Source organism: Myodes glareolus, chromosome 1 (genome assembly GCF_982192425.1).
Source record: "Myodes glareolus chromosome 1, mMyoGla1.1, whole genome shotgun sequence".
Lineage (NCBI taxonomy): Eukaryota > Metazoa > Chordata > Mammalia > Rodentia > Cricetidae > Myodes > Myodes glareolus.
Genome location: NC_142026.1, coordinates 24,390,346 through 24,401,243, shown reverse-complemented (window position 1 = coordinate 24,401,243; position 10,898 = coordinate 24,390,346). Strand labels below are relative to the sequence as shown.

At 40.3% G+C, this 10,898-nt stretch overlaps 1 pseudogene; it reads right to left on the bottom strand.

Annotated features, from left to right (window-relative positions):
* Positions 1-2,164: 2,164 nt before the first annotated feature.
* LOC125416292 (lysine-specific demethylase RAD23B pseudogene) lies at positions 2,165-3,226 on the bottom strand (annotated as a pseudogene).
* Between the last annotated feature and the right edge of the window lie 7,672 nt (positions 3,227-10,898).

The window sequence follows — 10,898 nt, the reverse complement described above, 5'->3', positions numbered from 1 at the left end:
TTCTTGAGGCAGGACCAAGATCTTCCTCCTCCCTGTGCCTAGGCTGAGCAAGGTATCTGTCCATAGAGAATGAGCTCCACAAAGTCAGTTCATGCATTAGAGTTAGATCCTGGTCCCCCTACCAGTGACTTCATCTACCCACAGAATCGGCTGACCCGAATTTGTGGAAGATCACTGACTCCTGACTGACAACTGGGGAACCTGTTGTCACCAAACTAGGCCCCCTGAATACAGGTGACAGTGGTGTGGTTTGGGCAGGTAAGGTATTCTTAATGTTCTAGAGCATCTAGTACTTTTTTTTTTTTTGTCTCAATTCTGATTGGTCCCCCGCAGGGCACTATCTAAGCATTTCCTGATTACTGTAATGGTGAGGCCTAGTCCCAGTGTTGTTAATTTGCAGCCTGTCATGGCTGCACTGATGTTAAGTTGGGCCTCTTCACTCCTATCTTCTCTGCTCTGCCACCCTCAACACCTTTCTATACTTACATTGTTTTTGTCATTATCATAAGTCACTAAATGCAGAGGTGACTTTAGAAGAGCCAGAAATCAAGTTCCAAATCAGTAATCTCAAAAAAAGATACATTTGTCGATAGGGCTTAGGAGTGTGCTTAAGGAGCAGGGTATGAGGATACACACCAATAACCCCAACAGTTTGAAGGTAGAGATAGGAAGAACGGGAGCTTGAGGCCAGCCTCAGTTACATAACTTCAAGACCAGCTTAGGCTATATGAGTACCTGTCTCAAAAAAAAAAAAAAGAAAAAGAAAAAGAAAAAAAGGAAATGAAAACATTTCTATCCTATTTTAATATAAGTAAAATGTTTCATTGGCATTTGAGAAGACAGGACAGAGACTTTTGTTTTGTTTTGGTTTTTTTTTTTTTTGTGAAAATGACTTTACCATGTATGATGGCAAATGCCTGTAATCTCAGCACTTGAAAAGTAGAGACAAGATTATCAGGAGTTCAGAACACCCACCAGTGCATCGCAAGTTCAAGTCTATCCTGGGCCACATGAGACCCTGTCTCAAAACAGTGCTCTCTCAGCCTGTGTGAAATGATTTGCTGAGCAGGATAGACTTTAAAAGTTCTAGGTAAGATGAGCCTTTTGTATCATGCCAGGATCCCTTCTAACTTGACAGATGTCACCTGGGTCTTAATTTCCTAGCCTAAATTTAATAGACAGTCAGTAGATTCTTACATGTAAACAAGACTTTTAAAATGCTGAAGTATCACTAGGTGGTGGTGGCACACACCTTTAATCTCAGCACTTAGGGCGCAGAGGCAGGTGGATCTCTGTGGGTTTAAGGTCAAGCTAGTTTATAGAATGAGGTCCAGGACAGCCAGGGCTAAAAAAAAGCAAAAACCCAACAATACTAAAGAATCAATGCCAGAATAAGTCCTCTAACATAAAAAAGCACACGATTGTTACATTACCTTGTAAAATATGATTTATTTTTTTGTTTTAATTTTTTACTGCAATATAACAATGAAGTAAACAGTAATTAGACACCTACCAATTCCCCCCAAACAAATAAAGAATGTAAACAGGAAAATAACCCTGCCTATATATGTACAGCTTCTCAAATTATGTTAGAGCATCTCACATTCAATAATCAGGAAATTTTAAAATAGCAATAATTATTCTCATTTTAAGAAAATGTCCCCCTCTACCTTCCCTACCCCAAGTACTGAACATGAAGAATGGGCTTCTTTTTACATCAATTTCATATTTATATGAAGCAGCAACAATGACCACCAATAATTTGGCATTTCTATTTACAGATGCTCCAATTTTTTTTCCGATTTCAAAAAGCCATTATCCAGTGTTGCCTTAAAACAGACTATAGATTCTAGGTAGCAAAGGTTCAGAAACCAGTGTTAAGTCAAAGAAAAGAGAAAGCAGGGCATCACACTACATTTCTGGATCTGTTACACTAGAAAGAAACCCAGGAAATGTTACCTACTGTTTAGAAGAATAAAGACCTACAAAGGCGGATGTTTGGTTGTCTAGTATTTTACACTGTGTGGCTCTGAAGCATCTGCTAACTGAAGCAGACATGCATGGTATGCATCCCTTCCCTGTGTCCTAGCTCCCTCCCTCCCACCCCACCAACCTACTACCGTATACCAAATATTGTGGCTATGAGCCCAAGTCACCGCAGACAATCCAGTGAACAAAGTTAGTGTAATGCGCTGGTGTGAGTGAGATACAAAAGAGTCCCTTCAATCTTCGTCAAAGTTCTGCTGCAAAAGAAAGTTGACAGCCAAATTCTCATTCTTCTCACAAGCAATCTAAGCTTGAATCACAAGTTCTTCAGGAAATCCTAGTGCCTTTAACTGCAACAACTGAGGGTTCTCTCGACCTATCTGCTGTAGCAAAGCTGGAAGCAGGGAAGGATTCTGCTGGATAATTCGTCGCATCTGTTGAAACTGAGGTTGAGTCCTTAAAAATTCAAGGGGGTGGCGTCCAGCACTAGTAGCTGTCGTTGCTGTTGTGATTGCTGCAGCTGCTGCCGCTGCTGGAAACTGAGGAGTTCAGTACTCACTGCCTGGGGAGGAGGATCAACCACAGCCCGACTTTCTCTAGCTCCTGGGATTCCCATTAGAAGATATTCCACATCTCTGTCAGGATTGTTGAAACCCTCTCAGGGCCACAATTACTTGCTCTCGTTCATAGCCCATTGACATGATCTCAGTTACCACATTCTCATAAGACTGACTGACCTGTCACAAGGGCACTTGTTGCATAGTCAAAAAGATTTGACCGGGAAGAATCTGGTGTACTGTCAGCTGATCCTAGGCTAGTTAACTACTGGGGACTGTGCTGGCTTTTCTGCAGCTGTCTCAGACTGGGTTGCACTAGAGGTGCGGGTTCTGAAGATGCTGTTGTTGAGACTGGAGTAGTAGATGCAGGTGTGGAAGTGGGAGCTGAAGCAGGGCTGGGGGCTGGAGCCTGAGTCACAACTGTTGCCACGGAGGAGCTAACTGCAGCCATGGTGGGAGCATTCGATGGCTGAGTTGTCACTGGCACTGGGGCTGTCACTGCTTTGGGTTTTGTCACCATACGCACCACAAGTTCTTCTCATCAATTTTGTATTCTTTGAGAACAGTGTCATCACTGGGGATTTTGCCTGCATAGATTAGCTTCTGACCCACTACTGGAAAGGCATCTTTCCCCTTTTCAGATTCAATCTTCTCCTTCAGTGCCACTGTCTCCTCACGGTTGATGTCGATCTGATCTTGAAGGTCTGCTGCTGAGGGGGTCTTAAGAATAACCTGCTTGGTGCCTGCACCAGGGTCGGGATGCCCCGGGGTGGCCGCGATCCTCACACTCTTAAGAGCTCAAAAATATTTTAAATGTCAGATAAGATAACAATATGCACATTCCATTTAATATTGACATATATTTATGGTCTAACATGTAGTTTGAATTGTAGCTAAGCCTTGATGGACAAGCAACAATTTTGGTATTAGCCACTTTATTTAAACTAGAGTTCCTAAAATGTGGTGCTTACATCAAAACGGGAGCTGTGGTCTACGTCTTTTGTCAGTCTACAATCCAGTCCGGTGGGAGTTAGCAGAAAAACAGACAGACGTCCCCACCTTTCAGAATCCAGCCTGAAGGTCAACAACACCATGCATCCAAAACTGGATTATCTTGTAAAGGAGGTGTTTATTTTTTCTCTTACTACTTCTAATGAATCAAATATATTGCACCCAAAACTGTTTCAAAAGATGGATAAAGGTGGAGGCTGGAGAGGTGACTCAGCGGTTAAGAGCACTGACTGCCCTTAATTGACCCAAGTTCAATTCCCAGCACACACATGGCAGCTTACAGCTGTAACTCCAGTGCCAAAGTATGACACCTTCACACAGACATACATGCAAGCAAAACCCAACTGTACATTAAATAAATAAATAAATAGATCTTTTTTTTAAAAAAGATGGATAAAGAAATGTATATCATCCCTCTTATGGAACAGCTTACTAATTAAATGATTCAACTGTGATATACATGATTACAACAGAGGAGAATTGGACCACATGTTATGATAAGACTGTCAATACTTAACAGCAGATACAGAGAGTAACCCTGAGAAACTTATAATGGGTATGGGAAATAGACTTTAAGAAAATTAAAGCTTTGTAGGAATAAAAAGATCTCACTGTAAGACATTAAGAAGATCCACAAACTGTAAATGTCCAACAATACAATTGGTAGAACTGGGAGTTCAGGATGTAGCCCGGTGATGGAGTGCCTGCCCAGCAGTTGCAAAAAGGGAGTGGGGGAAAATAGAATTAAGAGGCTGACAACAAGAGTCTGATATTTCAATACTCTCAATAATTGGTAGGAAATTAGACCCCAAACCATTAAGTATATAGAAGCTGTAAGAAAAAAAAACACAACACAAATGCTAAGTGTAGACCACTCTACTTAATAGCAGCAGAATTTATATTCATTTTAAAGTGTCTGTTCTCCTGAATAGCTCCATATGGTGGGTCATAAAACAGGTGTGAATAAATTTAGAATGAATGGGATCGTACAGGGTATCCTCTCTGGTAACAATGAATTAAATTAGGAATCGATAATAGTGTTGGGAAATTAAATTATTCAATGGCTAAAAAGGTTAAAAAGTAGTTTTAACTGGACAAAAAGAAAACATCAAAGTTTCCTAGTTCCATCTAAAACAGTGATCTGAAAGGCACTTACTTCCTCAAAGCACTGCCTTGGAAAAGGGTCTCAAAAGTTTAGTTTTAAGACAAAAAAAAAACAGCACACACACAGAGATATCCACCAAACATAAATGAAGAACTAGTGCACAGAAAAATGAAGAGAGCGCTACAAAAATTATGATTCTTTTTTTAATGACTATTTGATTTACAAAGTGGAAAAAGATACAAATGTCCCCAAATTAGTTCTGAAAAATAGGTATATCACATGACCCACTCTGTAGAAATTTATTACTAGATTATAAGAAACTATGTATAAATGTATGTTAATAAGGCAACTGTTGCAGATAAAGTAGACAAGGTCTTGGATACAAACTGTCAAAACTTGTTCAAGAACTAAACATCTAAAAAGACTTTATTGTCTAGGATTGATATTTAACATAGAAAAAGAAAGAAACTAACCAGAAACTGGGCCACCTGAAACATCAGCTACCTGTTTTCTCACCCCTCTAGAGGCTGCAAGTCCAGTATCAAAGCTCCCTCTTGAACCAGGAGGGAAAATCCTTGCCTCGTTCTAGCTTCTGGTATTTGTAGCAAACTTTAGACTTCTTTGGTTTTCACGACAACACGCGTACACGCGTGTGTCTGTGTGCATTAAGATATAGTGCTTCTCCAGCAGCTCATGAATACTCTCTCTCTCTCTCTCTCTCTCTCTCTCTCTCTCTCTCTCTCTCTCTCTCTCCCTCTCTCTCTATGACAGTCACAGGGTTGAAAAGGCCCATTTATCTCAATGTGACCTCATCTAAACATTATAATGCAATGGTCGTGATTCAAATAAAACATCCTGAGTGTAAGGTCACAGGTGTGTGGATCAAGAGGGACATTAAGACAAAACTACTTTTCTGATAAGAAATTTATTATAACTGTTATAAATGCCATGGGGAGACAACATGGTGGTGGCTCTGAGGAGAGTTTAGGTCCATGATGGAGGGTGATGGTGGTGGGGGTCCCTTAGGTTTCAGAAGAATGAGGGAATTCCATACCATGTGGTTGATGAGTGAGTCATAGTATGTGTTTGTGTACAGTCAGAGGAGGCCGTGAGGGTCTTGCATTTTGAGGAAAAAATATATGATCTTGATGCTGAAAAAGAAAGGCCCATTTAGTTAAACATGAGTCCATCTTGTGGAGTAGCCACTGTCGTCTGCTAGTCTGGGGACTGCAACCCAGCTAGGAGGGTGGAGAGAGACAGGGATGCAGGTAGATGGGCATCCCCTGGAAAGGGGTCTGTAGTCTAACATCAGAGTGGTGATCAGTGGGATTTCATCCTATCTTTATGAATAGACAAGTAAGAATTTGTATTATTTTAAAACCTACCCACAAAGAAAAGCTCACACTCAGGTGGACTAACTGATGAGTCCGATCAAATATTTAAGGAAAAAAAATATACAAATCACTGCGTGAACGTCCTGAAAATAGAAGACCAGTTCTCATTCTATGAGATAATTACCCTGATACCATAATGAAGAATTAAAATAAAAAAGAGCTACAGATAATATGCTTCATATAGATATAAAAGCTCAAATCAATACATTAGCAAAACAAATCCAGTCATATATATGTGAAGATAAGTATAGAGTGATTTTACTTTTAAAAACTCAATGTGAAGTACTATATTAATAGACTAAGAAGCCGAGAAGCTGACAGAACTACAGATGATGGAGGTTAGGGCTTGTGAATTTTAGAGGAAATGTCAAGAATGCTCCAAAAAGTCTATAAGGGCTGTGTCCGTGTGTGTGTGTCCGTGTGTGTGTGTGTGTGTGTGTGTGTGTGTGTGTATGCATGCATGTTCATGCCTATGTGTGATACTAGAATTACGAATCTATGGAAGTAAAACCTTTCTTTTACTGGAATAATGGATTCTGGTTTTTCTGGGGGTGGGGGAAAGCTGTGATTAATAGAAGCCTAGCATCTTGGAGATTAAATCTTCTGAGTAATCATTCCTCTCAGTGAGCAAATGGTGGCCTTCGTCCAGGCGTGCCAAGGCTGCATCTCAAGCTAGCAGTTGAACTCAGTAATGCTTAAGAATCTCCCACATACTGGTTTTGTAGGCACAGGAGGCCCCTCAGTTTGGATGAGGTCTGGCAACACACGGCAGGGTCAAGTTCCTGAAGAAAACACAGGAAGGGCCATTGGTAAAGATGCAGCCTCAGTTGCCATGGAGATTCTGGGATACTGTAGATGCTAGGACCATCAAGGACACTCTCCAGTGAAGTGGAGCCAGATGATTCTACTGGATAAACTGCATGCTGGGGATGGCTGACACAGAGATGCGGAACTGATCAAGCCTGTTCTGAGTCCCGGAAGTCAGACAACTGAGCTTCAAGATTTGGAGTTACACTGCTATACTTCACTTTTGCTTGAGTAAAACTGGGTTGTTGCCTTTTTGCCTTTGGTTTGTCCCTTTTGGAGTAAGAATTATGTAACTTAATTTTTATTTTACAGGATTCCACGGTTCAAAAGATTTTTGACTTTTAAAGAGACATTGAATTTCTAAAGCAATAAAAAAATTTTTAAAGATTGGCTTTTTAAAAATTGGGCTGGGTTTTATATTGTGATATCAACCTGAGATCTCAGGAGCAAGAAAGGAAAGGTTATGGTTTAAGGATGATATGTTTGATGGTCCTGTCCACTGGGTGGTGCCTTCCCTGGGCAGGTGAGCCTGGGTTGTAGAACTAAGGAAGCTGAGAATGACCTGGGTGTGAACCAATAAATGGTATCCTTTCATTGTCTCTGCTTCAGTTCTTGCCTCTGGGTTCTGGCCTTGACTTTCCTAAATGGTGGACCAAAACCTGTAAGCCAAATAAAACCTTTCTTCAAGTTGCTTTTGATCAATGTTTTCTCACAACAACAGAGAAGCTTACTAGAACAGGGCACTACAACAGCAACACTATACATGGATTAAATTGTTCATTGAAAAAAGGAATTTTTGAGTCAGGCATGGTTGTAATACCTGCATTACTCTCTAAGGTACAGTTCCTGCTACTGTACCATTCGCAAGCCAGGCAAGGGCCTGAAGATTAAAAGAACACAAAAGAGACGTGGGTCATTCGTGAGGAGATAATATGGAATGCCATTTATTCAAGCTTAGGAAAACTTATATACCTAGCTACTGCACAATGGAAATCCCCCCCTCCCAGGCAGGTGGGAAATTAACAAGCCCAAAATGGAGTGAACAATGGCCCTATAGCTAACCACTAAGGGGACACAGGGAGCACAGAAACAAACAGGATGTTTAGCCGGAAATTGCAACAAGATGTCTGGCCAGAAACTGTCCTCAAGATAAACCCATCCCCACCTCTGGGAGGAGGGGTAGACCAATGGGTTTTATACATGGTGGTACAAATCTTTAATCACAGCTCTCAAGAGGTAGAGGCCAGTGGGCCTCTTGTGAGTTTGAAGCCAACCTGGTCTACACAGCAAGTTCCAGAACAGTCAGGCAGATAGGGTTACACATTGAGACCCTGTTTCAAAAACACAAAATAATAATAATAAAATAATAATAATAATAATAATAATAATGGTAATAATAATAATAGTAATAATAATAATAATATAAACAGTCTGAGAAGTTCACTGTCAAAACCAGCAGACTGTGTAGTGGGAGTCTAGTTTTTCATAGATTTCTTACTGTGTTTTCACCTGACTTTGGGTGGCATTAGTTCTCAGGAGTCCTTTTTATAAGTGTAACAGCCTCATACATGCCCTCTCCCATGCCCTAACCACCCTCCAGAGAGGTTCTACCTTCCAATAACATTATCATAGGGGATTGGTAGACAACACAAAATTGTACTTATTTCCAACTTCAGAAGTCCCGTAGTCTTCCTCTCCACACTGTTCAAAAGTCCAAAGTCTCTTCTGAGACTGGAGACAATGTCTTAACTGCAGGTCTCTGTAAAGTCACCCAGTAACTTCCATGCTTCCAGTAAACACAAAGTAAATATTTATGTTCCAAAGGGGAGGACTAGACCTAGCGAGATTAGACTAAAGCAAGACCGAAGTCCGGTGAGGGAGACACTTTTTGCTGAAGCTGCATGTCTTCATTGAAGCATGTGGTAAAATGATCTGAGCACCAAGTGACCCAGAATAGCCCCCAGCCCATGACCCTGCAGCCTGCAATGTGCTCTTTGTAGAGCTGGCTTCACTGTGTACCTATAGCTCTCCTTGGCAGACAGTCTATATTCCTAGCATCTCCAACATCCCAGACTAAATGAAATAGGAAATTGACATGTGAGAAGAGTGGGAAATCTATAGACTATATATTTAAACGACTATTAAATCATAGTTGGGAAAATGCCATTTAATAATGGGATTCAGCCTATTAGCATGTTTTAGAAATTGTTATAATGATCTTTTCTTTGGTCTTTACATGAAAATGTGCGTCTTAGACCTCAAATGGTTTTTTATTGTCTTCGAAGATTATAATATAATTAAAATCCATCATGACTGAGTTAATCTACAGTCAATGAGAAAGATCTTATCAGTAATAAAGTGTGGCTCAAACACGTAGAACATTGCATTTACAAGAAGACCTATGGTAGTTAATTATCCCAACGTGATTATGGACACTATTGTAATTGCATATCAATTTACTAATCAACTCTCGATTAATCTAATGAAGCTGAGGTGATTGTGATAACAGTAAAATAATTTGTGCAAGTATTTTAACATACTTAAAAATTTAATGCTTAAACTCCTGTTTATATATCAAGCATTTTCTAATTTCTAATCATACCATAAACAGATTGGGCACTAAACAAAGAAAATTTTATTCACATCATGAATTATATTTTTCCCTTAGGGAGTCATCTCCTCCCACCATTGAAGATAAATAAGCCTCACTCTCCGTCTTGTTCTCTCCAGAGAATAGTACAGCATAGAATCTGTTAGTCCAAGGGTATCCCTGGGAAGTTTGACTGGGTGCTCTGTGGAAGTGACTGATGGACAATGTCCTATCAACACCATCAGGTGGCAAAGCTTCAATGGAGAGTGGAAGAAATGGTGCTGGTAGAGCAAAAAGCTCTAACAAATACCCGAAGCTGTAGGAAAGGATTTGTAACTAATAGTTAATTTAGAGGGGCTGGTTGGGAAAATTAAAGACCTAGATTGCTGTGAATGGAGCTGTAAGGACAGTACCAGTGGGGCTCGGGAGACAGGAGCTATAAGAAGAATTGACAATCTTTCAGAGATTGATTACATGATTTTGATCATAGTATTGGTACAATATAGAAATTAAATATATTATGTTGCAGCCTCAGAGAAAATGGAGAGCTAGGCACTGGAACCCAGAATAAAGACTACTCCATTTTTAGGGCTGCAAAGAACCCAGATAAATACAGCATCCACGCCCCAGGACTTTGTGGGCAGGAGAATTTCACAGCAACCAGTTGGATTTTTTGGCAGAGGAAACGCATAAGCAGCAGTGTTGAAAGTGCTCCATGGCTTCTGTTGGGACTAATGGTAAAGAAGGAGAAGAGAGGAATAAGAGAAGGGGGAGAGAGGAACAGTTGATGGCAAGTATGTACATGTGTATACCTTTCCCAGTTCATTTTAAGGTATTTTGCAGACAATATGTTGTTTTGTGTACAAGTGTGATTGTTTTTCAAATAACAAGGATGTGTTTTAAGAAAAAAAAGTTATTCTTGCAAGGTAAATGCAATGTATTACTTTATCCTTAAGTTGCCCACATCCAGCTGCCCTGGGGCTCGGTCCCCAGGAAGTGTAGCTAGCTGTTCCACAGTATACATCCAAATGCCAAGTAGAACGTAAACTGGAATTCTGAAATGGCATGCAGACTGACTCTATTTTAGGTCGTCTGTGATGCCTTAACTGAATACTATAGATTAGGTAATTTCTAGGCAGCAGAAACTTATTGGTAATGTTCCTGTAAGCTGGGATTTCAAGAGCAAGTTCCCAACTGATCTGATGACTGGGGAGCAAAAAGCTTTCTGGATCGTCCTTGATACCCATGTAGAAGGTATCATGTCCCCTCATGAAGAAGGTCAGAAGTAGGAGCAGAACAAACCTCACTCTGGCCTTTATCATAAGGGCTCTGATTCTATTCATAAGTCTCCATCTTGTTCCAGAATATTTTACTGTACAAAGATTGTTGCATTTGTTTATGTTGCAGAATATAATTTATGTAAAGATGTGTTACATTGTTTATGTTGT